At 45.7% G+C, this 27,687-nt stretch overlaps 1 protein-coding gene across 1 annotated transcript in view; it reads left to right on the forward strand.

The window, feature by feature from the left end:
• The window catches only part of PEPD (peptidase D), an 873,572-nt gene that overhangs the window by 601,861 nt on the left and 244,024 nt on the right, over positions 1-27,687 (forward strand). The window lies entirely within an intron of this gene.

The following is a 27,687-nucleotide window of genomic DNA, read 5'->3' on the forward strand; positions in this document are numbered from 1 at the left end:
TTGTGTGACCCTGAGCCTTTCCTGGCAGAGTCCCTAAGATCCATGACTCCATACGCCCCATGCAAAGAAGTCTTTGAAAGGAGAATCACTGTGAATATAAACGACTGTCTCAGAAGCTTGACTTTTAAAAAAGGAATGTGGATCTGGCCCTTGCAAATATAAAACAGATTGAGAAGCTGAGCTTTGTGAAGTGACTTAAACAGGCATTCTGATTTGGCACCCGCTGGGAGCAGTGCAGCAAAGGTTGGCGTTCGGGAACAGGCAGAACCCAGAGCTGGGCTCAGGAACAATCCTCCCTGTCACCTTCTCCTCTCCTCCTCTTCCCCTCCTCCCTTCACTACCTCCTCCCTCCTGCCCCTCCACCTTTACCTCCTGTTCCTGTTCCAGGAACCCTCACTGAGCACCCGCTATGCACTGGTCAATGGGTAACGCTGGGACTCCAGGCTCCCCCCCAACAGCATTCCCAGTGGGGCAAAGACAGTCCCTGAGCCAGGGACCACAGCATTGCCCTGGTCTGTGCCGTGGAAGGCCCCGTGCTAGGACAAGTAAAGATGAGACCTAGAGTGGAAAGGCAGTAGGTAGGGGAGGGCACTTCCAGGCAAGGATGTAGCTGGGTGGGGGGTGATGTATGAAATTGTCCTTTCAAGCTGGGTGCAGTGGCTCACACCTGTAATCTCAGCACTTTGGGAGGCCAAGACTGCCAGATCGCTTGAGTCCAGGAGCTTGAGACCAGCCTAGGCAACATAGTGAAACACCATCTCTACTGAAAATACAAAAAGCAGCCAGGCATGGTGGTACGCATCTTAGCCCCAGTTACTGGGGGCTGATTCGAGAGAACTGCCTGAGACCAGGAGGTTGAGGCTGCAGTGAGCCGAGGTCATCCCACTGTACTCCAGCCTGGGTGACACGGTGAGACTCTGTCTCAAAAATAAATAAATAAATGAGAGGAAAAAATAAATTGTCTTTTTATTTATTTATTTTTGAGACAGGGTCTCACTCTGTTGTCCAGGCTGGAGGGCAGTGGTACGATCCTATCTCACTATAGCCTCAAACACCTGGGCTCAAGTGATCCTCCTGCCTCAGTCTCCTGAGGAACTTGGACTACAGGCACACACCACCATAACCACCTATTTCTCTTTTTTTTTTTTTTCTTTTTTGTTTTTTGTAGAGATGAAATCTTCCTATGTTGCCCAGGGTGGTCTTGAACTCCTGGCCTCAAGTGATCCGCCCACCCCAGCCTCCCAAAATGCTGGGATTAAAGGCATGAGCCACCATGTGTGGCTGAAATTGTCCTTTTAAAAAGACCTCTTGGGCTGCTGGTGAAGAACAGGTGAGAGGCAGCTCCTCTGCCCATCCGCTCTGCCCATTCAGGGGAAGCCAAAGGAGCAAGGCTCCCCCGTGCGGTGGGGGCAGGAACTGAGCAGCCTACAGGGCAGAATGTGGTGAGGCATGGGCATCATCTCTTTCCTGATGGCCCAGCCATGGGGGGCTGGACCACCCACTGTGCAGAGGGCTCCATGGACCCTCCCGGGGGAAAGACAGAGGGGCTCTGTGGGTGGGGAGCTTTGCTTCCAGAAGTTACCTCCATAAAGGTGACCTCCACAAGGGACCAGGGACAGAGGACTCAGGTGAAAATCCCACTGGGTTGCACACATGAGCTGAACCTCAGTTCAGGGCTTTGTTGTGAGAACTGAATGAGATAACATACTGATGTTTAACTGCCCAGAATATTCCAAGGCGCAGGTGTTGCCAAGTCCAGTCTCAATGCACACAAACATCTGAGCATTCGTAACCTGCTCTCCTTCTTCCCAGGCAAGGGGATCCCTTGTCCACAGGTCACTTTGGAAAGTAAGACTACAGGTGCACACCACCACATCCAGCTCATTTATTTTGTTTTATTTTTGTAGAGACAGGGTCTCCTGAACTCCTGGGCTCAACCCAATCCAGTGCTGGGCATGTTAACCAGCCAGCCAGACAGTAGACCAAGTCCCTGTGCCTTGCAGACAAGAGGGGGCGTAAGAAGTCTCCCTCCAGAACCCAAGCCCCAACTCCAGGCCACCAAACACACAGGCCAGGCTGCTAGTGATGCAGGACAGGTGGGCCCCAAAACTGGGGCTTAGCCTGGGAGGGTCTTTGGCTTCACACACCCTTGAAAAGAATTTAAAGGTAAGCAGCTGGTGTTAGACAGCAATCTTTTATTGAACAGTATGGCTCCTTGTGAAGCAGGGCTAACTCACAGGCAGTGCACCCAAGGCATTGGCTGTTGGCAACCGTATTTATATGCATTTATACCCACTTTTAATTGCATGCAAACTGAAATTGAAAGGAGGCAGGTTAATGCAAATCAAAGGGTGGGTTATTTAGAACTTTGCAGGAAAGGGGCAGTAACCTCCGGGTTGCCGACGTGAAAGGGGCGGCAACTTCCGGGTCACTGCCATGGTATTCATAAACTCTCATGGCACTGGCAAGTGTGTCTTATGCTAATGAGCAATGAGGGCAGCCAGGGACTGCTTTTGTCACCATCTGCTGGTTTCTACCAGTTGCTTCACTTCATCCTGTCTGGACCAGATCTTGTTTTGGTCAGCAGGGTTGTGACCAGAAGCGAGTCCTGCCCATCTCCTACCTCACGAGCACCACCCAGCTCTATGCCCCCTACGAAGGGCATCAAGGGGGCTGGAAGCATTCCTTCCTTCCAAGAGTGGCGTAGGAATGGCCAGCATTCACCTCTAGTAAGCGTGAGGCTGGAGCTAAGGAAGGAGGTTAAGCTGAGTCGTCAGGAAAAGAACTTCCAGGCCTAAAAAAGCAGCTGCAGAGGGGATCTAAGAAACGGTACAAATGGCAACTAGCATGGTTGGTTGAATTGCTTTCCCTCCCCAGTTTCCACCAAAAAGAGCAGAGATATGAAAACAGGGTGAGGGATAGGGCCCGTATCCACAGAGGAAAGCTGGTCAGACACAGCAAGGCGCCCTGCAGGCCACCACAGACAGCATGTGAGGAAGGCCGGGCAGCCCCTTAGGGGCCAGGAAGCCTGGCGGAGCCCAGGGCCCGACTCTGAGGTCCCCAAAAGCTTTAGGACGATGCCAGGGATCAGCCCCGTGGAGTAACTGCCACGAACAGGCACCTGTACGTCTCACAACATAGCTCCCAAGTCTACAAAACAAATGATTAAGGCAAAAGAAGGGGACTTGATAAATCCCAACACATACTGTTTTTAACACTCTTTATTTTTATTTTTATTTTTAAACAGAGTCTTGCTCTGTCACTCAGGCTAGAGTGCAGGGGTGCGATCATGGCTCACTGCAGCCTCCACCTCCTTGGGCTCAGTGATCCTCCCACCTTAGCCTCTTGAGTAGCTGGGATTTCAGGTACATGACACCTTTCCTGGCTATTTTCTTTTATTTTTTGTAGAGACAAGATCTCTCCAACTCCTGGACTCAAGCAGTCCTCCCACTGCGGCCTCCCAAAGGGATTACAGGTGTGAGCCACTGTGCCTGGCCTTAACACTTTTTAAATGAACAAATTGTGCAAACAAAATTGAGATTATTAAGGCTTCAACAGATACAATCTGGCACTCCCTCTCCCATTTTTGTGCTCAGCAAACCGAATATAGTTTACTTACAGATTATTTAGCAAAATGGGCTTATACTGGACTACAGGATAAAAATCTCAATAGAAGTCATTACCTGGCTGGTCACGGTGGCTCACACCTGTAATCCTAGCACTTTGGGAGGCTAAGGGGGGGGTGGATCACCTGAGGTTAGGAGTTCGAGATCAGCCTGGCCAACATGGTGAAACCCCATCTCTACTAAAAACACAAAAATTAGCCAGGCATGGTGGTATGCGCCTGTAACCCCAGCTACTTGGGAGGCTGAGGCAGGAGAATCGCTGGAACATGAGAGGTGGAGGCTGCAGTGAGTCGAGACTGTGCCACTGCACTCCAGCCTGGGCAACAGGAGCGAGACTCTGTCTCGAAAAAAAGAAAAGAAAAGAAAAGAAAAGAAAAAGAAGTCATTACCTAACCATGATGCAATAAAAACAGAATCCAGCAAAAAGAGAGAAATAAAAATGTTGGCTACAGCATTGTTTTTAGTAGAAAAGTATAAATTTTCATTAGAAGAAGAATAGTTAAACTATTAAAAATAATAAATGCTTAAATGAATAAATCCACACTCTGGAATCCGAGGCAGTTGTTAAAAAGAAGCACCCCATTCATCTAATATGGAGTCCTAGAGGAAGAGAACAGGGTTCTGGTAGAAAAAGTAATAAACTGACAGGATAATGGCTGAGAACATTCCAGAAAAATGTACACAAAGTACTAAGTGGTAAAAATAAATTCAAAATCTTGGTAAAACTCCAGAATATCAAAGAGAAAAACCTCAAAGTTTACAGGAAGAAAAGAGACACCAACCAACAGTTAGAACAACTATAAACATTTTGGCATCAAGAGATGCCCAGGATCCTGGCTAACACAATGAAACCCCATCTCTACTAAAAATACAAAAAAATTAGCCGGGCGAGGTGGCGGGCGCCTGTAGTCCCAGCTACTCGGGAGGCTGAGGCAGGAGAATGGCGTAAACCCGGGAGGCGGAGCTTGCAGTGAGCCGAGATAGCGCCACTGCACTCCAGCCTGGGCGACAGAGCGAGACTCCGTCTCAAAAAAAAAAAAAAAAAAAAAAAGAGATGCCCAGGAGACAATGCAGTAATATAATATTTTTATAAAGTGCTACGGGAAAGTAAAGGTCATCCTACTCAATTATTCAGGAATGAGGGCAAAATAAAGACATTTTCAGACATCCAAAACTAAGAGGGCTTGCCCTGAAATTGAATTTTAAAGGATACATTTTGGCAAGAAGAAAAATGAACTCACAGAGAAGGAGTGAGATTTAAAATACATGAACATTGGTATAATTTATAAGTAAATTTAATTAACTATCTACTGTAACTATGGGTTTTTTGGGGACGGCATTTTACTCTGTCACCCAGGCTGGAGTGCAGTGGCGTGATCTTGGCTCACTGAAACCTCCGCCTCCCTAGTTCAAGTGATTCTCCTGCCTTGGCTTCCCAAGTAGCTGTGATCACAGGTGCACACCACCACACCTGGTTAAATTTTGTATTTGTGGTCCCAGCTATTTGGGAGGCTGAGGTGGGAGGATCACCTGAGCCCTGGATTTCAAGGCTGCAGTGAGCCATAATTGCGCCACTGCATTCCAGCCTGGGTGACAGAGCAAAGCCCTGTCTCAAAAACCAAAACAAAAATCAAAAAAATGAAACTGACCACATATCAAATACCAGGTTACAATGTATTTCAAGGAACTATTACAATACAGATCACATTCTCTGAGCAGGATGCTCTCAGACTGATGGACAACTAATCTCCCTATTTCACACATTCTAAGATGTACTTTATTTTTTCACATCATCTCTGAAACCAGAATGCTTCTTATAACTGATGGGATGTTACAGTTTAATGAGCAGTGGGGTTTTTTTTTTCCGCCTTCTTTGGTGGTATAAAAAATAATGGAGTCCATTACAATCAACAGCATTTTAGATTTTATGAAAATACGGTAGTTTTTAAAAAATGTATGGGCTACATTACTACCTAACTAGAAATTAATAACAAAAGAAAAAATAAAAAGCTATAAAGTACCCTCCTGAATACCTCTCTTGTATCAAGGAGGAAATAAAATTAGCAATTTTAGACTATGAAAAATTATGCTAATGACAATTTACGCATACCAAAACTTACGGAATGTGGCCAGAGCTGTACTCAGAGGAAGCATCATCAGTTTAAATATTTTATTCGTAAAGAAGAAAGATAATACATGACCTGCACAGACGTTCAACTTAAAAAATTAGACAAAGAACAAGAAAATAAGCCTTAACAAGTCATTAAAGATAATAGGAGGAAGTCCTGATTTTTAAAAGAGTTTAACATTTAACAGCAGGATGAATAAATAAATTCGACAGCTGTTTCTTAGAAAAGGCCAATGAAATCAACGAATCTCTGGTAAAGTCTAACCAGGAAAAGAGAAAAAAACAACATTAATGAGAGAGAGAGATAAGTAGAGATGCAAAAAAATTTATTAAAATACAAGAATACCACACAGAATTCTCTGCTAATAAATTTTAAAATCTTGATTAAATGTATGATAGTCTAGGGAAGCAAAGTGATACAAACTGATTTAAGAAGTAGAGAAGTTGAATGGAAAATACGTGTGGAAAACAGTCCTCCCCCCCACCAAAGGCACTGTCCTCAGACAGTTTGAAACCTTCAAGGAACAGACATTTTCTAAGCTATTTAAAATGTTCCAGAGGATAAAGAAAAGAGAAAAACTTCCTAATTAATTTTATGAATAACGCATAACCCTGGTACCAAAACCTGCCAAAGATGAAACAAAAATAAAATCACAGACTAAATCTTGCTTGTCACTATAGATGCAAAAATCCTAAATAAAACAACATGGACGGCTGGGCGCAGTGGCTCATGACTGTAATCCTAGCACTTTGGGAGGCTGAGGCAGGCGGATCTCTTGAGATTAGGAGTTCGAGACCAGCCTGGTCAACATGGCAAAATCCTGTCTCTACAAAAAATGCAAAAATTAGCCAGGCATAGTGACAAGCACCTGTAGTCCTAGCTACTTAGGAGGCTGAGGCATGAGAATTGCTTGTAGCCAGGAGGCGGAGGCTGCAGTGAGCTGAGATCACACCACTGCATTCTAGCCTGGGCAACAGAGCCAGACCCTGTCTCAAAAAAATAAAAAAGAACATGGAAGACTCACATGGCCCCTACCATCACTACCCTCAACTCCAAATGTATAGCAATGCTGAATAAAATATAAGATAAAATCTTTTTTTTTTTTTTCTTTTTGAGAGATAGGGTATTGCTCTGTTGCCCAGTCTGAAGAGCAGAGGTGCAGTCATAGCTCACTGCGGCCTGGAACTGTTGGAGTCAAGGAATCCTCCTCCCTCAGCCTCCCGAGTAGCTTGGACTATAGGTGCACACTACCATGCCTGGCTAGTTTTTAAATATTTTCAGTGACAGGGGTTTTGCTGCATTGTCCAGGCTAGTCTCAAACTCCTGGGCTCAAGCCATCCTCCCACCTCAGCCTCAAAAAGCACTGGGGTTACAGAAGTGACCCACCATGTCTGACCTGATAAAAATAATTAGATACAAAGCTAAGCTTAAGGAAAGAAAAGGAAATATTCCGACGCATGAGCCGGAACAATGAACTGTCAGCAGGTGCCCCAGAAGTCCTGAACACAGATGGCAGACCCTAGAGGTCAGGGCCTGGGGCATTGGTGCCCACAGGAGATTCAGTCGGGGCCCTCATAAGATGAGGAACTGGAACTGAGTTATTGCACAAAGCTAGGGCCCTAGAAGGGCTCACACCTCACTGAAATGCAAGCCTAGAAAACTCAACCCCTGTCTAAAAGAAAATATAAAAAATCCTGGGGCAGAGGGAAGCCTCCCAGAATGAAAAGAATCCCAAGCCTGAACCGTGGCTGTGGTGTTCAAATTTACATGACCAATATGGAGCTAGAAATAGTAAGAAAAATAGGTCCCAAACTGATGCATCCATGGGGGCTCCCAGCAGAAACAATTTTTGAAATGTTCTGAAGCAACACCTCCACAATCCAGGAAGCATAGGGCTACCATTGTCTAAAAATCAACAGTCTTAAATTAGTTTGGATAATTTTTGCTTCCCTAGAATATTGCACAGAAATTATAATCTACCAAAGGAAATGACTCGCCGTGAGGAAACACAAGCTGACAGACAAGCAGAAAGAATAGACCCCAAGATATGGGAGAAACCTGATTTATGCTCATTTATCTATTGTTTATGGTAACATTTATATTTTAAATTATAAAATGAGAAAAATAATAATACAGGCATAAAAGAACAGGAAACTACAGGAAACAAGCATGTAGATTTCAACACTCTCCATAGAATTCCAAGAGATGAAAATATAGTGATTGAAATTAAAAACTAATTGCTAGGATTTCAGAACAGATTAGTAAACTAGGAGACATGGTGATCCAGGGGGTGACTCTAACATAATCACCCAGAATGCAAACATGGACAAATATGAATCTGAATTCCAAGGAAGAGAACAGAATGAGAGGGTCCAAAATAAAACTGATAATCATAGACTCTGGCCGAAATGCATCCCCAGGGACTAAAACAAAGGCAGGGTCCTTCTGGATCACTTACACTAATGACTTTTAGGCAACTGTGTCAGTGTCAGTACAGAGTCTCTAGGGCACTCAAGACAACATTAATCACCAAGGCTTACATAGAGCTGACTATGTGCCAGGATCCATTTTAAACACCTTAACTCATTTAAACACCTTAACATCCATTTAAATACATTAACTCATTTAATTCTCACAATGATCTAAGAGTTTGGTAATATCATTATCTCTATTATATAGATGTGTAAACTGGGGAACAGAATTTAAGTAATTTTCCCCAGCTATTAAGTGTTGGAGTAGAAGTCAGTCCAAGAAACTATCTCCAGAGTCTGTGTTCTTAACCACCATGCTATACTGTCCTTCAAATATGTGACTTGCATTTCAAACGCTAATATTGAGAACAGGGTCAAGGAACTATTTGAAGAGAGATGCGACTGAAAAAATTTGCAGAACTTAAGAAAGCCATGAGTCCTAACAGTGAATAAGTGCCTCAACTTCCATGTAGAAAAAATAAAACTATACACCTAGATATACCTCAGTAAAGCTGAAGAATATGAAACAGAGAAAAGTCACAAAAATAACCAGAGAGAAAGACATTATACACAAAGGACTAACACACTAACTCTCATCTTCTTTGAGGAACAAGGGGGACCAGAAAACAATGAATAAGGCTTCAGAGAGCTAAAGGAAAATAACTATCATCCCAGAATTCTATACCCAGCTCAACTATGCAGGGAAAAATAATACTGAAATGAACAAAGTCCAAGAGAGTTTACATAGGCCTTCCCTGAAAGAACTACTAAGGGGTTATATGAGGCAGTTGAAAACAGAACTCACATACACACACAAAAAAGAGTAGAATGCAATAAGCAAGAGTGAGAAAAGAAAATGATAAACAGCTGTAAGCTGAAATAATCAACAGTAATAATTATTTTTTTTAATTGGGGAGTTTATAAATAATATGGTACTATAATTAGACAACAAAAGATATAGGATGGGAGTATGATCAGAATTAAAGTGTTCCAAGATCATTATGTTGTTTTGGAGGAAGGCAGACATTTTTGTTTAAATCATACTGTGTTAAATCAAATCACGTGTGCATATTAGCAACATAAAGGTAAACACTGGGAGAATAAAAAATAGAATGTGTAACTTCCAAACCAGTAGAGGGACTAAAAAAAGAATAAAGTGCATACAATCAATCCAGGATAGATTTTTAAAAGACACAATGAAAAAGCAAGTTAAATAGGAAACACAAAATAAAACAGAAAAAAGAAAAAATATACTCTGGGCTCGGTGGCTCATGCCTGTAATCCCAGCACTCTGGGAAGCCAAGGTGGGCAGATCCCCTGAGGTCAGGAGTTCGAGACCAGCCTGGCCAACATGGTGAAACCTCCTCTCTACTAAAAATACAAAAATTAGCCGGGGGTGGTGGTGGGCGCCTATACCCAGCTACTTGGTTGCAGTGAGCCAAGATCGTGCCACTGCACACCAGCCTAGGTGACAGAGTGAGAATCCATCTCAAAAAAAAAAAAAAGAAAGAAAGAAAAAATATAAATAAACCAGTAACCGTGAAAAAAAAAAAAAGAAACCAATTAAACTTACTAGAGAGATACTTTCAAAACATGATGGCACAGAAATGTTGAAAGTGAAGTGATATACCAAAGACAAACCAGACAAAATAACAAAGACAGTGTTGTTTTGTAATATTAATATATGGTAAAATAGAATGTAAGGGCAAAACAAAGCACTGATGGGATTTAAAAGAGTTATTAAAGAAAGAAAAAGAAAATAATTCACTAGGAAGGTATAATCATCTTGAACCTATATGCACCTAATAACATTGCTTTCCAAAAAAATACAGTGAAAGTTGGTAAGATTACAAAGAAAATGAACAAATTCATAACCATATTGAGAGATCTTAACACATCTCACTCTGATGTTGATAAATTAAGCAACCAAAAAAAAAATAAGAATATAGAAGATACAAACAACATACAAGACTGAGCTAAAGAATGTACATAGGTACAGATCTACATAGAATTCTGAATGCAACCATTAGAGGAGACGTATTATTCCAATATGATGGGCCAAAAAAATTATCATATACTAACCAGGACACAAAGGAATTCTCCACTAAAATTAAATGATCAATAGCATGCACACCACAATCTCTGCAATTTTATTGCATTGCACCACAATGCAATAAAATTAGAAACTCATTTTTTCAAAAACAGAAAAGAAAAAAATGCTTTTGAAGTGTTTGCATCCAAATAATTCATGAGTCAAAGAATCATAAGGAAATGATAAAACCTATTGGCTATTGAACAAGCAATATGATAAAATAATTATGTACAACAACAAATTAAGATTTAATTCAGAAATGCATTACAGAATGGCTCAATATTAACCATATTATAAATATTAATATGGTTTGCTGCATAAACAGATCAAAAGAGAAAAAACCACGTTTATGTCTATAGATTATAAATACATTTGAGGGTAAAAAGAGTCCTCAATTATTTATAAACACTAGTAATATAGGAGGCTTTTTTTTTTAAGTTTAAAAGATCTCATCCCACAGATACAGTCATGATTAATGGTGAAATATTAAAGTCAGGAATAGAACAAGGGAAGCCCACTGTTATTTAACATTGTCCGGAAAATACTTGCCAATTCATCTAGAAATGAAAATTAAATAGAAAGCATAAATCAGTAGAAAACAGAAAAGAGAAAATCTTCATGACCTTAGGTGGGTCTAGACTTTCTTAGACACAATACCAAAAGCATAAGCAATAGAAACAAAAATAAGATAAACTGGATTTTATCAAAATTGAAAACTTTTGTACTGCAAATGATACCATCAAGAAAATATGGCAACCCACAGAACAAGATAAAATATTTGCAAATCATATATAGTACTAGCTACTTGGGAGGCTGAGGCAGGAGAATAGCTTGAACCAGGGAGGCGAAGGTTGCAGTGAGCCAAAGTCACACCACTGCACTCCAGCCTGGGTGACAGAGCAAGACTCTGTCTCAAAAAAAAAAAAAAGAAAAAGAAAAGGAAAAAGAAAAAAATTAACCAGGTGTGGTGGTGGGTGCCTGTAATCCCAATTACTTGGGAGGCTGAGGCACAAGAATCGGTTGAACCTGGGAGGAGAAAGTACCAGTGAGCCAAGGTCACATCACTACACTCCAGCCTGGGCTACAGAGTGAGAAACTGTGTCTCCAAAAAAAAAGAAAAAAAAGAAAAAGAAAAGAAAAAAAGAAACGTATCCAGAATACGTTAAAAAAAAATCTTTCCAACTTGATAATTTGAAAAATTTAACAACTCAATTAAGTTATGGGCAAAGGAACTGAAGAGATCATCTCTGAGGACTAAAATGAAAATCCTAAGCTCCCCAACTGAATAAATAGTCCCCCTCTTGGCCAAGAGGAACCCAGAGAAACCTTAAAAACTGGGTTCCTGGCCATGCCGGGACGGGAGGTTGGGCACACACCTCTCCCTTGCTGACCGCCATTAGACTTCCTCTCCTGAGTTACTACAGCGGGACTCCCATCCCTTTTGTGGTTTAGACACAACAACTGACCAACATGAACATTAACACAGAGATCATAAGACTCACAGAACAGACTCTTTGTGGCACTAAGACACCAAGTTATAAACATTACCTAAGGCCATGCCAGGCAAGGATAAAGTCACACACCCCTACACTTTATAAAAAATAGACTATGCTCTAACTGCCACAGGACTTTCTTTTTCTCTAGCAGCTAAACAAGCACTGGTTTGGAGATAAACAATACTGAAACAATTGCAGCTCACCCACGGCCAGGCACTAACTGACCCCCTAGCCCTCTGATTTACCAGCCATAACTACAGCTTTGATTGGACAACAGATTGATTTCAGTAACTTTCTCCTGATAAGAGACCACCCACCATGGCCTGGTTCTGGCTGGTTTACAGAGGCTGCTGTGCACTGAATACTTTCATGTCCTGGCTTTGCTTTTTGACATATAGGGTCTAATTGTAATGCATTTAAATGCAAAGTCTGCAACCCAAGGTAAACATGGGATGCATGTAACATGCATGTTTGTTCAGTATGTATGTGTCCAGCCCCCCCACCCATGAATGTTGATAGCTCTTCCTGTAACTTGCTGAATATGTGTACTTGGCCAGCCCGTTCAGCATAAATTCCTGTTCCACCCTGCCCTCCCTTGAAGTGTTGGCTTTCGGTTTTCAGGTGGAGGCTGCGCTTCCCGCTTGTAGGTTGTGAACCCCATCTTAAGAAATAAAGTTCTCCTTTCTAAGTCTATAAATTATATGTTTTTTCAGCTGACATCTCCAAAGACATCCAAGTAGCAAATAAGCATGTGAAAAGATGCATCCCCAATGAGATACATCATTACTCATTGGGGAAATGCAAACCCAAACCACAGTGAGATTCGAGCACACAAACACTAGGATGGCTGTGATCAGAAGAATAGACAGGCCAGGCGCAGTGGCTCCTGCCTGTAATCCCAGCACTTTGGGAGGTCGAGGCAGGCACATCAATTGAGCTCAGAAGTTTGAGACCAGCCTGGCCAACATGGTGAAACCCTGCCTCTACTAAAAATACAAAAATTAGCCAGGCGTAGTGGCAGAAGAATCCTTTGAACCTAGGAGGCGGAGGTTGCAGTGAGCCGAGATCACGCCACTGCACTCCAGCCTGGGCGACAGAGCGACACTCCGTCTCAAAAGAAAAAAAAAAAAAAAAAGAATAGACAGTAACAACTATTACCAAGGAGGTGAAGAAATTAGAATGCTCGCACATTGCTGGTGGGAATGGAAAATAGTGCAGTCACTTTGGAAAACAGTCTGGCAGTTCCTCAAGAGGTTAAGCATAGATTTACCAAATGGCCCAGCAATTCCACTCCTGGGTATATACCCAAGAGAAATGAAAATATATGTCCCCAAAGACTTTGTACACGAATGTGTACACAGCAGCTTTATTAATAATCTCCGAAAGGTAGAAACAACCCAAATATCCATCAATAGATGAATGGATAAAATATAATAATAAATGTGTATATCTGTACAATGCAATATTATTCAGGCATAAAAAGGAATGAAGTGCTATTAATACAATCTGGCTGCATCCTGAAACCATTATTATGCTAAGTGGAAAAAAAGACCACACATTGTAGGATTCAATTGACATGAAATGTCCAGAATGGGCAAATGTATAGAGACAGAAAACAGATGAGTGTTTGCCTAGGACTGGGCAGGAAGGAATGGGGAGTGACTGTGAACAGCACAGGGTTTCTTTCTGGAGTGATGAAAATGTTGTGGAATTGACTGTGGTGATGGGCGCACAACACTGGGAACATACCAAAAACCATGGAATTGCGCACTTTAGGTGGGTGAATGGTGAGGTATGTGATTATGTCTCAACAAAGCTGTTAACAGAGAGAGAAGCACAGAGGAGAGAGGGAAAGAGGACTTCCAGACCCTAGAGACCATACTTGCACCCGCTGTTCCGCCCTCCCGGCTTTGACCCTAGGAGGACTGTCTGTGCTTCTACCTATGGCCAATCCCCGACGTCCACCAGCTCCAATACTCTCTAAGCTTCTCAAGGACTGAACTCAAGCAATTCTCCCCTCTGAACCACCTCAGTTTTTCATGTTCTATTCTACCAGTCTCATCAGCATACAGATATGCTGTGATTTCTCCAATCCTAAAAAAAATAAAAACCCCAAAAACAAAAACCTTTCAACCCCTCTTCCCTCAGCAGCTATCTCTTCATTTCTATTTTATTTTATTTTATTTTTTAGACAGACCATTGCCCAGGCTTGGAGTGCAGTAGTGTGATCTTGGCTCACGGCAACCTCCACCTCCCGAGTTCAAGTGATTCTCCTGCCTCAGCCTCCCAAGTAGAAGGGATCACAGGTGCACATCACCACGCCTGGCTAATTTTTGTGTTTTTAGCAGAGACAGGGTTTCATCATGTTGGCCAGGCTGGTCTCAAACTCCTGTCCTCAGGTGATCTACTCGCTTCCGCCTCCCAAAGTGCTGGGATTATAGGTGTGAGCCACCGCACCCAGCCTATCTCCCCATTTCTTTGCCCTCATTTGCAGCAAAACACTTTGAGTTATCCCTATGCACAATCGCCAGTGTCTCTCTTCCCATTCTATCATATACTCCCCAAAATCAGACGTTTGCTCCCCTCATTCCACCAAAGCCATTCTTGCCTGGAGCACATTGCAGAACCCACTGGTCAGCCCTTGGTCCTCACCCACCTGGCCTGCCACCTGCATTGGGCACAAGGGACCATGCATTCCTCCGGGGTGTACTTTCCTCACTTGGCTCCCAGGACGTGATAGTCTCCTGCTTTCTTCCTGTCTCACTGGTCACTTCTTGCCTTGTTTTGTGTCTTCCTCATCTCCCTGAAGTCTTCATGTTGGAATATTCCAGTTCTCAGTTATTGGTCCTCTTTGCGTCTCTATTTGCACTAACTCCTTCGCTGACCTCGATCAGTCTTCAGGCTTTAGAAACTATCTATATGTTGATGACTCCCCAATGTATTATCTCTGAAACCACCTTTGCAAAAATTACGACCGCAAGAGAAATCTGATAGCTGACTCCACTTTGCTTTTAACCTCACAAGCTGTCTTTGTTCATTCCTGGGCGTAGGCCAAGCTAACTGTGGGAGGAATTTAGTTCACAGTTTAACTTTATTTTATTTATTTTTATTTATTTATTTTGAGACAGAGTCTCACTCTGTCGCCTAGGCTGGAGTGCAGTGGCACGATCTTGGTTCACTGCAACCTCTGCCTCCCGGGTTCAAGCAATTCTCCTGCCTCAGCCTCCCGAGTAGCTGGCACTACAGGTGTGTGTCACCATGTCAGGCTAATTTCTGTATTTTTAGTAGAGACAGGGGTTCACCATGTTGGCCAGGCTGGTCTTGAACTCCTGGCCTGAAGCAATCTGCTGGCCTCAGCCTCCCAAAGTGCTGGGATTACAGGCGTGACCCACCGCGCCCGGCCCATAGTTTAACTTGAAAATAAATATGACAATAGTTCCTTCCTGAAACTAACCCCCTCCTTGCTCAGGGACCAAAGCCACCTTTGTGAAACTAACAAATTAGCCACAAAGTCAAAAGATTTTACACCATCCCCAACTGCTCCTATAGATAACATCACTATTGTGAAACCTAAGATTAGCGTTTGAGGTATCTTTCAGACCTTGCTTTCCGATGGACCAGCTGCTGCCACCTGGACCAGTAACCCACACCAAGGAACTGGCTCAAATGGTCTTGTGACTCCCACGCAGAAACTGACATAGCAAAATAAGACAACTTCGACCCCCTATAATTTCATCCTCAACCCAGTCGGCCAACATTCTCCATTCCTTAGTCCCCTGTCCACCAAACTGTCCTTGAAAAACTCTAGCCTCCAAAGTTTTGGGGAGGCAGATTTAAGATTTTATCTCCTGGCCGGGAGTGGTGCCTCGTGCCTGTAATCCTTGCACTTTGGGAGGCTGAAGAGGGCGACTCACCTGAGGTCAGGAGTTCATAGCCAGCCTGGCCAACATGGTAAAACCCCATCTCTACTAAAAACACAATAAAAATTAGCCAGGTGTGGTGGCGGGCGCCCTTAATCCCACCTACTCGGGAGGCTGAGGCAGGAGAATCGCTTGAACCTGGGAGGCAGAGGTCACAGTGAGCCAAGGTCGCGCCACTGCACTCCAGCCTGCGTGACAGAGCTAGACTCTGTCTCAAAAAAAAAAGAAAAAAAAAAAAAGAATTTTATCTTCCAACTACTGACGGGCTGGCCTTGCAATTATTAAACTTTTTTTTGTTTTTTGTTTTTTTTTTTTGAGACAGAGTCTCACTCTGTCTCCCAGGCTGGAGTGCCATGTTGCCATCTCAGTTCACTGCAGCCTCAAACTCCTGGGCTCAAGTAATACTCCCACCTCAGCCTCCCAAGTAGTTGAGACCACAGGCACGTACTAGCACGCTAATACTAGCACGTACAGCTAATTTTTTGTATTTTCTGTAAAGATGGAGTTTCGCCATGTTGTCCAGGCAGCTCTTGAACTCCTGGCCTCAAGCAATTCACCCACCACAGCCTCCCAAAGTGCTGGGATTAGAGGCATGAGCCACCACACCTGGCCCTCACTAAACTCTTTCTCTGACGTAATACTCCTGCTATTCTCTGTGTATTGGCCAAGAAGAAGAATCCACTGGGCTATAACATCTCCAGAGCTAACCTCTCTCCATTAACTCCAGACTTGAATATCCAACCAAATATTCAACATCTGCCATTGCATGTGTACTGGACATCCTAAATCTTATATGTCCTTCGCTGAATGTTTAGCCTAAGCCCCTCCAACAGCTGTTCCACCCACTCTCCCACCTCAGCTGTGGGTCACTCCATCCTTCCAGCCGCTCAGACCAAAAGCTGTCTCCTCCTCACACCCCATCTAACCCATCAGGAAATCTTGTTGGCTCTGCCTTCAAATATATCTAGAATTCAACCCATCTGCTCACGTCCACTGCCAACATCTTGGCTGGATCATCCTCTCCCACTGCCAGGCCTCTTTGCCCCTTATCATGGCAGCAACAGGGAACATGTTTTAAAATATAATTTCAATCATGGCAAAACCCTGCCGTTGTTCCCCACGCACGCAGAGTAAAGTCAAATTCCCTACTCTGTACTCTGCTCTGCAGGGCCCACATCCTCTGTTCCCTGCCTCCATACGGCCTCATCTCCAGCGGCCCTATCCCCCAACTCCCGACTTCCTCGCCGTTCCTCTCACTGGGTGCCCTCTCTGCCCACAGCGATCTTTACCCAGGTCAGAATTTCTCAACCTCCACACTGTGGACGTTTGGGGCCAGATGGGCCTCTGTCGTGGGGGCTGTCCTATACACTGTAGAGTGTTTAGCAGTGTCCCCGGGCTGTAGCCACCAGATGCCAGGAGCATCCCTGAATTATGACCATCAAAAATGTCACCAGCTGTTGCCAAATTCCCCCAGGAATACAATTGCCCAGGCTGAGAACCACTGGCCTAGACCACCTGTAGGGTACACATCTTCCCAACCTCAAATCTCATCTCACCTTCTCAGGGAGGCCCACCTTGACCCTTTCCCTCCTCCCTCACCCCACACTTCCAATCCCTCTTAGCCTACTTGGTTTTTCAAAGCAAGTGCCACATTCTAACACTACATAATTCATTTATTTTTTATTTTTTTTAGAGACAGGGTCTCGCTCCATTGCCCAGGCTAGAGTGCAGCGGCACAATCATGGCTCACTGCAGCCTCCACCTCCTGGACTCGAATGATCCTCCCGCCTCAGCCTCTCAAGTAGCTGGGACTACAAGTGCACACCACCACGCCTGGCTAATTAAAAAAAAAAAAAATTTTTTTTAGAGACGAGGTCTTGCTATGTTGCCCAGGCTGGTCTCAAACTCCTGGCCTCAAGAGATCCTCCCACCTCAGCTTCCCAAAGTGCTGGAATTACAGGCATGAGCCACCACACCCAGCCATGCTTTACTTAAGTATATTAGTGTTTGCTGTCTGCTGCCCTTACTAGAATGTTGGCTCCGCGGGGGCTGGGATTCACCTCTGCTTCACTTCCTGCTGTATCCCCCAGTGCCTAGAACAGTACCTGACATGTACCGGGCACACACTTGGTTCTCCATAAATATTTTGGAGTACATGGATCAGCTCAGAAGACCCAGTATAATAATAATAAATACAGTAAAGCTGGGCACAGTGGCTCACGCCTGTAATCCCAGCACTTTGGGAGGCTGAGGTGGATGGATCACCTGAGGTCAGGAGTTCTAGACCAGCCTGGCCAACATGGTGAAACCGCATCTCTACTAAAAATGCAAAAATCAGCCAGGCGTGGTGGCAGGTGCCTGTAGCTCCAGCTACTCGGGAAGCTGAGACAGGAGAATCGCTTGAACCCGGGAGGCAGAGGTTGCAGTGGGCTGAGATCGAGCCACTGCACTCCAGCCTGGGTGACAGAGCAAGACTCCATCTCAAAAAATTAAAAATAAATAAAGTAAAGGAGTCAATTTATCCTTATTTGTAAGGATACATTGTAAACTTATCCTAAATTTATGTGTAAGTGAAACACTATCCCAACATTAATCTTCGCTAGATTTTATTTGAAATATGATGCCCTATATCCAAAAGAATAAAAATGTGATATCACACAAGAATCATAATAGAGGGGATGTGCCCCCTAAGATACTAGAAATGCGCTCCTAAGCTACGATAATTAAAATTGTGGGTGCTGGGACTAGAAGAGTCAGGCTAGGACAGAAGAGTACAGAAGAGGCCCTAGTTAACACAGGAATTAAGCAAATGGTCAAGGTGGCATTTAAAAATCAGCAAGCAAAGAGTGAATGTTCCATAAATGATGCTGGTACAACTGGCTGGCCATTTTGCACCTGCGGCGTATGTGTGTTATTTAGAAATATGGAGGCAGAACTGCAGCGCCTGCTGGGGAAATGGCTAGAAGAGTCACAGGTGGCTGCCTCCAGGACACAGGATTAGGAGAGCTGGGGAGGGAGGGAGCAGAGAACTCGCAGATTTGTTAAAAGCCTTTTTTATTATTTATGCCTTCTTAAGCTATGTGCATGCATAACTTTGGTAAAAATAAAATATATGTTAAAAAAGCAATAATCACGCCCCTCTTTAACCTATCTAATTGACACAGATTTAAAAAATAAAAAACGAAGATTCCCAGTGCGGTTGTGATTATGAGAAAAAATAGGCCCGCTCACGCACCGCTGAATCTTTCTGGAAGGTGATTTGTTGGGAAGTACTAAAAGTCTTAAAGCCGTGCATACCCTTTGAGGCAACTATTCCACTTCTAGGAATTTATGCTGGGATGGCACAGAGGTATACCGCGAGAAGGTTCATGTCAACATTCTTTAAAATTGAAAAACAAAAACGAAAACCCCCAAAATGTCCAACAGGGAACCGGTTCTATAAATTATGATAAACTCACGGGAAGGGATGCCGTGCAGGTGTCAAAAGCAAGACGGAAACAGATTCATCACCATGGAAAAGAATTCATGATAGACAAAGTGATTAAGCAGGTTATGTGCGGTAGGCATAAAGATTATTGCATTTTGATAAAATGAATATGATTTACAAGTTTACATATATAAAGCGATAGAGACGTAAGATAGCCCCTTCTCTGGGACAATGGATGCCAACACTAGAGCCAGAAGGATTCAAAGGACGGTAAGACTTTAATCTTTTTGCTCTTGCAAAGGCATTTCCGCAGGAAATCTTTAAGACTTCTGGCCGGGCGCAGTGGCTCACACCTGTAATCCCAGCACTTTGGGAGGCCAAGGCAGGCAGATCACTTGAGGTCAGGAGTTCAAGACCAGCCTGGCCAACATGGTGAAACCCCATCTCCACTAAAAATACAAAAATTAGCCAGGTGTGGTGGTGCGTGTCTGTAATCCCAGCTACTAGGGTGGCTGAGGCACAAGAATCGCTTGAATCCGGGAGGCAGAGGTTGCAGTGAGCTGAGATCACGCCACTGCGCTCCAGCCTGAGTGACAAAGACCCTGTCTCAAAAAAAAAAAAAAAAAAAAGACTTATGAAGCTGGAAGCTAGAATGCTGAGGACAGGTTCCTTGGAAGTGGGGGGTGTGTGGGGTCCTCCATAGGCCCCCTCTGCTGCCCACTCATCCACAGGGTCCTGGGGGAGTGGGCCAGGCTCCAGAGGCACACAGTACCAGAGGCGAGGGCTTTGACCCCTTCCCAGCAGACAGAGACGTCCCAGAACAAAGGCCACAGTCAGTGGATGCTGAGCCACACAGCCATGCAGCCATGGCCTGTGGTCTTGGTGGTTCCTGTCCCTTTCCAGGGCTCTGGGGAGACACTAGGCCTCAGGCCCTCATCCTCCAGGCAGAAATCATCCACCTTGCCAGTGAAGTTCTGGATTCCAAATTCTTCAGGCCCAGAGGCCAAAGTAATATACAGACATATGGTTTGGTCAGCATAGGACTTTGGTTTTAAATTCTGAATTAGTCTCCAGACTTCAGAGGGAAAGCGACTTCACAGAAAAATCGACCTCTGTTCTTGAATATTTGAATACCTGACCACCCTGGAAATCCTCATCCCCTCCTGTGATGACAGCTGGAGTCCCACTGGCCCCTTCCAAAGCAGCAGGTCCCCCACTCCCCTACACCACCCCCGGCATCCCAGACCATACCCCTCCCTTGCCCTGAGGCCTGACCCCAAGGGTAGCTAAATTTTCCACTCTGAACTGTCCAGAACCCCCCTCATTTCTGGATTGTCTGAGGCTCCTTCTCCCTATTTTACCAGCCCTCCTCTTCCCTTCCACCTTCAGCTATGGGAACCAGTTCCAATACACCAACAATCCTTAGCCAGTGTTCCACCTTGCCCCTTGGGGACATATAAGTTTCCTTGCAGAAAATCCCTCACCCAGGGCCAGAAGCCTGGCCCACCACATGCCGAGGGGTGGCAGCTCAGATCTGGGGGAGCCCTTAACCCTGCTGCTCCTCGAACCCTGCCCGAGGGTATGGGGGGCAGAGATCTAGGCTGAGGCTGAGAACCTGGTCAGTGTCTTACCCCCAGTCCTGACCTCAAGAAGGGGTCCCAGGGCAGAAACAGCAATCCTGTTCCCCAAGGACTCTGATCCCAGCAGAAGGACTCACCCGGCCGACCACAGGTTTAGGAACAGGTAAGTCCCTAAGAGCCAGGATCTTGGGCTGAGTTCCCTGGATGCTCTGGGGTAGATGGTGCAGACAGGTTTGTAGGGGAGGGCTCTCGGCACATTCCCCTGCGAGGAGCTGAGGAGGGAAGGAGCGGGCAGAGAGAGAAACTGACAGCAGCACCTCTCAGCTGAGGCCTCAACCCATCCCATAGGTGCTCTGGTGCTGGGAGGGACCTTCAGGGCAGTCCCAAATGGAGACAAGGAGCTGGGCCTTTGTGATCCCACAGCAGCAGCAGTCTCTGGGGGTGGGATGGGGTGTGACTTTGGGCAAGGAGCTCCCTGGGGCCCAGGGCAGTTCCCATCCTGGGGCGCCCCTGGGAGCATCAGCAGCAGATATTCCCGGCAGCCCCCGCGCCTGGATAGAGCAGCACCTTGGCCATCACCCAGGAGCCAGCAGAGAGGCGTCCTGGAGCACCCCACCTCACTGGAAGGAGGAGGGAGGTGCCTTCTTGGGCAAGACCACCCAGGAAGGGCCAGAGATGCAAGAGGAGAGTGCGATGAAGATTCAGTCACATCCCCGGCATTTATTGGCAACAGAACATTAATTCCGACTGTCATTAGAGTCCATTTCAATTTTGTAATAACATAAAAAAGTTGAGTCTAATTTATTCATACAAATCTTGTTAGCATCCAACTTCCACATAATGTAACATATTCCTTAAAAAGCTGACAAAGCAGGAGAAATTAAAAAACATAAAAGACATCCACGAGCTCTCAAGGCTACAGAGCCAAAGGTGAGTGAGAGGTCGGGGAGACCAGGGCAGTCCCAGAAAGGGCTGGAGGCTTCGAACAGGAACGGACAGACCTGAAGAGGTGGGCTGAGCCACCCAAAGGAACCACGGTTTTCACCACATCCCAGACTGAAACCATCCCCACAGGGTTGGCAAGAATTGCACGCCAGGTTCTGGACAGAAATATAGTTATAATTAAGCATTAATCAGGCTGTACTCTGGCCCAGTTCCTTGTGGCAGAAAGTCACGTGGTGCTAGATCCTACCCCATTGCCCCTATAGGTAGGATTTCTGACATTAGGGTCATAAAATGGTTTAAGAATTTATCTGCTTTGCCGGGCGCAGTGGCTCACGCCTGTAATCCCAGCACTTTGCGAGGCCAAGGTGGGCGGATCATGAGGTCAGGAGTTCGAGATCAGCCTGGCCAGCATGGGGAAACCCTGTCTCTACTGAAAATACAAAAAAAAAAAAAAAATTAGCCAGGCATGGTGGTGCATGCCTGTAGTCCCAGCTACTTGGGAGGCTGAGGCCAGAGAAGCGCTTGAACCTGGGAGGTAGAGGTTGCAGTGAGCCGAGATTGCGCCACTGCACCCCAGCCTGGGCGACAGACTGAGAATCCAACTCAAAAAAAAGAAAGAATTGATTTACTTCTCCATTGTCTCTATAGACAGGATCTCTGATTTTAGAACCATAAGGTTTTTGTTCACTTAAGATGTTGAAAATACCCCCAAATTGCAGCGAACGGTTTGAGGACCCCCTACAGAGGATGGGGATCAGCCTGAGAACACAGCTTCTTCCTCTACTGGTCCCAAGACTTCACCCTGCACTCTTCCACCCATCAACGATCTCCGTACTTCATCGACTCCAAAACTTACAAATCCTAACCCCACATTCCCCAAGGAGATAGATTTGAGGTTCCCTGCCATCTCCTTGTTCCATGACCTTACGATTAATCCTCTTTCTCTGCTGCAACCTGGCATCTTAGCACATTGACCTGCTGCGTGCATCAGACAATGGACCTGTTATGGTTACAAGGCTGCCTCGATGCTGAGGGGCTCCTCCTTGACACCTCTGGAGCCCCCACACCATCCCAGAGGCGTGCCCCTGCCCCTGGGCTCCAGACAGCACCCTAGCGCTTCCCTCAGCAAATTCATCCTCAAGCGCTGTAACTCCTCTTAATTACACGTCTGCGGTGTTTGCATTAGATAGCTGTCACCCTGTAATTTACCCGTACATGGGTTTTAATTGTACATTAATCCTTTCTACATGCCACTCCCCTGCTAGAATCTCGAACGGCAGCAGTTTGGGCCATTTTGTTTATTCCTCAGCCAAAAATAGCTGATGAATGTAATCGCATATTGTACCTCCTCCTTTTTTTTTTTGTCAGGATCACCTGCTGTGTGCTGGGGCTGGAGAGAGGCTCCTGTCACCTGCAAGTCACCTTTAAGCACAATATTTGACTGTTTCCTGGCTGACAGCAATTTTAGAAGAAAGGTCAGCAGCAACAAGACATCTTCTGATCGCCAGCCACGCATTCTCTGGGAACCCCCCGCCCCCCCACATCCACACTCTCTCCCTCAAGCTCTTGCCTGATGAATCAGGGAGTGCTCACTTGGGGAGCAATCTCACCAGGGGATGGAGGACAATGCGTGAACCTAAAAAATGCACCAGCCTGCAGGTTCCAAGGTCACTTGGAGAACCACGAAGGTGAACTATAAATTACAAAGCCCTGGCTGGCTGCCAGGGCCCCAGGAAGCTACATTTAGCATATCATTCTCCCAGCAGCAGGATGAAGCCTTAACTCCCTTCCTGACGGATTTGAATGGAATTGGTTACAAGAACATTGTGATTGAAATATCACCCATTGGCTTTTCATGACAACTCAGCGATAGATTGCAATTGCTATGGAGAGCCTGTGTGTGTGGAGGGGTGGCTGTTGTGCACTCCGGCCGGCCAAGGTGGCAATGAGGGAGTCCCATACAATATTTATGAAATCCAGATGAAGTCCTACACTGACAATGAGCTGATATCATAACACAGATTTCAAAAACGCCTTGACATTTGCCCGAGATCAAATTTCCCCTTGCGAAAACCCACGAGGCTTTGTGCTGACAGCGGTCTGCGCGCTTCGCCCCCACCTGCAACCTTCCTCGTTTAAGCTTGGGTAATTAACGCTGCCATGGGAGGAGGCCGGAGGGGCTGGCGCCGCAGATACAGTAAATAACGCCACACAAGTCCACTTCTCCTTTGAGGAAAACATCAGCGGTGGTGTTCAGTGGTGAAAGACAGGAGTTTTGATAATAATTTTTATTGTTAAACACTTTCCCACCAGCAAAAACAAAGCTCGAGTGATCTCCTGAAATTGGTGAGGTTCTGACAGCATATTTGGATGGAGAGAGCTATACAGGGAAGATCCATCACACAGTCGCCCAGGAAACAAACATGAGAGCAAGAAATCTATCTCCTTGGGGCCAAAGATCTCATTTGGGTGCAGCCTTTATTTCCTTTTAGGGCAGGCTTGGAGAATCTGTTAGGAAGGGGATGTTTGAGCCCTCCTGGAAGAGAGGGCATGCTGCTTCAGATCCTATACTTTGGGACCTTTCTTTTCTTTTTTTTTTCTTTTTTTTTTTTGTTAAGAGACAAGGTCTTGCTCAGGCTGGAGTCCAGTGGTGCTGTCATAGCTCACTGCAGCCTCGAACTTCTGGGCTCAAGTGATCCTCCTGCCTGGGCCTCCCAAAGTGCTGGGATTACAGGCATGAGCCACCGGGCCCTGTGAAAGGTTCACTTTCAACTGGGTATGGTGGCTCACGCCTGTAATCTCAGCTCTTTGGGAGGCCGAGGCAGGCGGATCATGAGGTCAGGAGATCGAGACCATCCTGGCTAACACGGTGAAACCCCGTCTCTACTAAAAATACAAAACATTGACCGGGCGTGGCAGCGTGCCCCTATAGTCCCAGCTGCTGGGGAGGCTGGGGCAGGAGAATGGCATGAACCTGGGAGGTGGAGCTTGCAGTGAGCCAAGATCGCACCACTGCACTCCATCCTGGGCAACAAAGTGAGACTCCGTCTCAAAAATAAAAAAGAAAAGAGAAAAGAAAGTGAACCTCTCTTTAGGCATCTCACATCCCACCCATCTTAAATAGGGGCTGGGTAAAATGAGGCTGAAACCTACTGGGCTGCATTCCCAGACGGTTAAGACATTCTAAGTCATAGGACGAGATAGGAGGTGGGCAGAAAATACAGGTCATAAAGACCTTGCTGATAAAACAGTTTGCAGTAAAGAAGCCAGCCAAAAGCCACCAAAACCAAGATGGTGATGAGAGTGATCTCTGGTCGTCCTCACAGCTACAATCCCACAAGCACTATGACAGTTTACAAATGCCATGACAACATCAGGAAGTTACTCTATATGGTCTAAAAAGGGGAGGCATGAATAATCCGCCCCCTGTTTTGCATATCATCAAGAAATAATCATAAAAATGGGCAACCATGTCTATGGAGTGGCTGTTCTTTATTCCTTTACTTTCTTTGTGGTTTTTTTTTTTTTTTTTGAGACTGAGTTTCACTCTTGTTGCCCAGGCTGGAGTGCAATAGGCACGATCTCGGCTCACTGCAACCTTTGCCTCCCCAGTTCAAGCGATTCTTCTGCCTCAGCCTCCTGAGTAGCTGGGATTATAGGCACCAGCCACCATGCCCGGCTAATTTTTGTATTTTCAGTAGAGATGTGGTTTCACCATGTTAGCCAGGCTCGTCTCAAACTCCTGAGCTCAGGTGATCCACCCACCTTGGCCTCCCAAAGTGCTGGGATTACAGGCATGAGCCACTGCGCCCAGACTACTTTCTTAATAAACTTGCTTTCACTTTACCGTACGTCCTAGTCCGAATTCTTCCTTGTGCGAGATCCAAGAACCCTCTCTTGGGGTCTGGATCGGGGCCCCTTTCCTGTAACACTTCTGCCTCTAAATGTGGCTTCTGGAGACAAAGACTCACTCACTCACACACATACCAGGACCCAGAGTGGTGAGACGTGAAATACCGCACAGGACCCAAGCCTGAAGCCGCCAGATTGTTTACGAGTCAAGGCAAGGGCGATTTAGGTGGTTTTTGATAAACACTTCATATTCCACATCCTAAGAGAAGCAGAATACTTGTCAAGCATGCATCTTTATGAGCTGTCTGCCTATAAACCTTGCGCGAGAGGTCCGTGCTTAATGTTGGTTTGGCAGTAAATTGGCGCGATGCACAGGTCTGCTGCATCAAATTAGCATCGACCCGTAAAACGTTACTGAATGATTCCTCAAATCTGCCAAGTCTTCAAATCAATTTTGGAGAAAGCATCAAGAGGTTTTTTTTTTTTTTTTAACTTTGATAAACCTTTCATATTAGTTATCACAGAAAAGCGTATACCTCTCTAATCTGTCTTCCTACCAAAAAAAAAAAAAAAAAAGGTGTTGTTTTTCCCAAACTGCTTTTAGTTCTTCTGTCTTTGCATGCCCGCCTCCACATCGCGTAAACAATGTGTGTGCCATGGATTCATTTCTGCCCTATTTTAAAACAAATGGTAGTTGGTTCACGCTGTCCATGCCCTGTGGTCCCAAAGCTTGGTGAGAATTTCCCCTGTACCAGGATAAAAAGTTCTCACCCCTGGCCTTTGAGATAAGCAATCCCCAGCTCACCTCCTCCAAGAAGCCCTCCATAGCTCTCCAATGAACCCTGACCATCGCCTTATGCCCTCATGTGTTGGGTCAACTGGACCGCGATATCTCCCAGGGACTAAGCCCACATTTTTTCCACTGCTGGCCCTCAGGGACAGAGCTCGCGTTTAGTGGTCCGTGAGGTGTTGTCACCCCCCGCCCACTCATCTTTGAGGCCTAGCCTGGGCCTCCCTCCTCTGTGGAGGAGATGCCATCATAACTCACTGCAGCCTCCAACTTCTGGGCTCAAGAGATCCTCCTGCCTGGGCCTCCCGAAGAGCTGGCATTACAGGAGTAATCCCAGCCAGAATCCTTTGCCCTCCCTCCCCACTGGCTAAGTCAGGGTTGTGTATATGAAACTGCCTCCCTCCTCTGGGGGCAATGACTGGGTCTCAAAACCACCCAAAGGGTCTGACCCAGAGGTCTCCTCCCCCAGACCATCCTGCTTTCCCAGTAGCTCTGCTAGACTTGAGGAGGGAGGGGCAAGCCACACCCAAAGAAAGGAGGCTTCACCATGGTCTTCATGAAAACATCGAGGGGCAGGAGTGGAGCAGCTGATGACAGGCATGGCCCTTCTGCCTTAGTTTGACCAAGGGCACATCATCTATGAAAAAATGGTGTTGGAAAAGCTCAGGAGGCCGCATGGTGCAGGGATGGAGTGCTGTTCTAATAGGGGGATCAGGGGGCTCCTAGGCTTCTCCAGAGTGTCCCAGTAACAGATGCGTTATCGGGGAGGAGGTTGCCCAAGGATGCCCTCAAATGGCCAGTGCCTAGAGGACTGGGGGTGAGCAAGGCCACTGCAGCTCTGTCAGAAGTTGGCTTTGGAGAAGGACACGGGACACCCCCCAGGGAGCGAGAAACCAACTTCCAGAGCCCTCACCACGGCAGCCCAGTTGACTAACGAGTCCCCGCCAAGTCAGCTGGGGTGGGAGAGGATGGAGACACCGATGGGAAACACTTCACCCCAGCAGGCCTGGGCCTTGTGCAGGACTATTCTGGGCATGTGACAGAGCCGTGGCCACGACAGACCGGGCAGTATCCATGCTTTTTTTTTTTTTTTTTTTTTTTTTTTTTTTTTTTTCATCTCAAGAAAAAAAAAAAACAGCCCTAAAGGGATGAATTGGTCAAGAGCTGTCTGATGAGTCTGAGGCTGGGTCAGAGCCCAGCATCTGCATCTCTGACCAGCAACCCACGTGATTCTGGGGCAAGTGGCCAGTTCCCCAGACTCATCCAGAGAAGCTCCTGTCTACTCCATCCCTTGGCTTCCAGCCTGGGAGATTCAAACCCGCCCAGCAGAAGAAACGAGAAGCACCGCCAGACGTTTCC

The sequence above is a fragment of the Macaca thibetana genome, chromosome 19 (genome assembly GCF_024542745.1).
Source record: "Macaca thibetana thibetana isolate TM-01 chromosome 19, ASM2454274v1, whole genome shotgun sequence".
Classification (NCBI taxonomy): Eukaryota; Metazoa; Chordata; class Mammalia; order Primates; family Cercopithecidae; genus Macaca; species Macaca thibetana.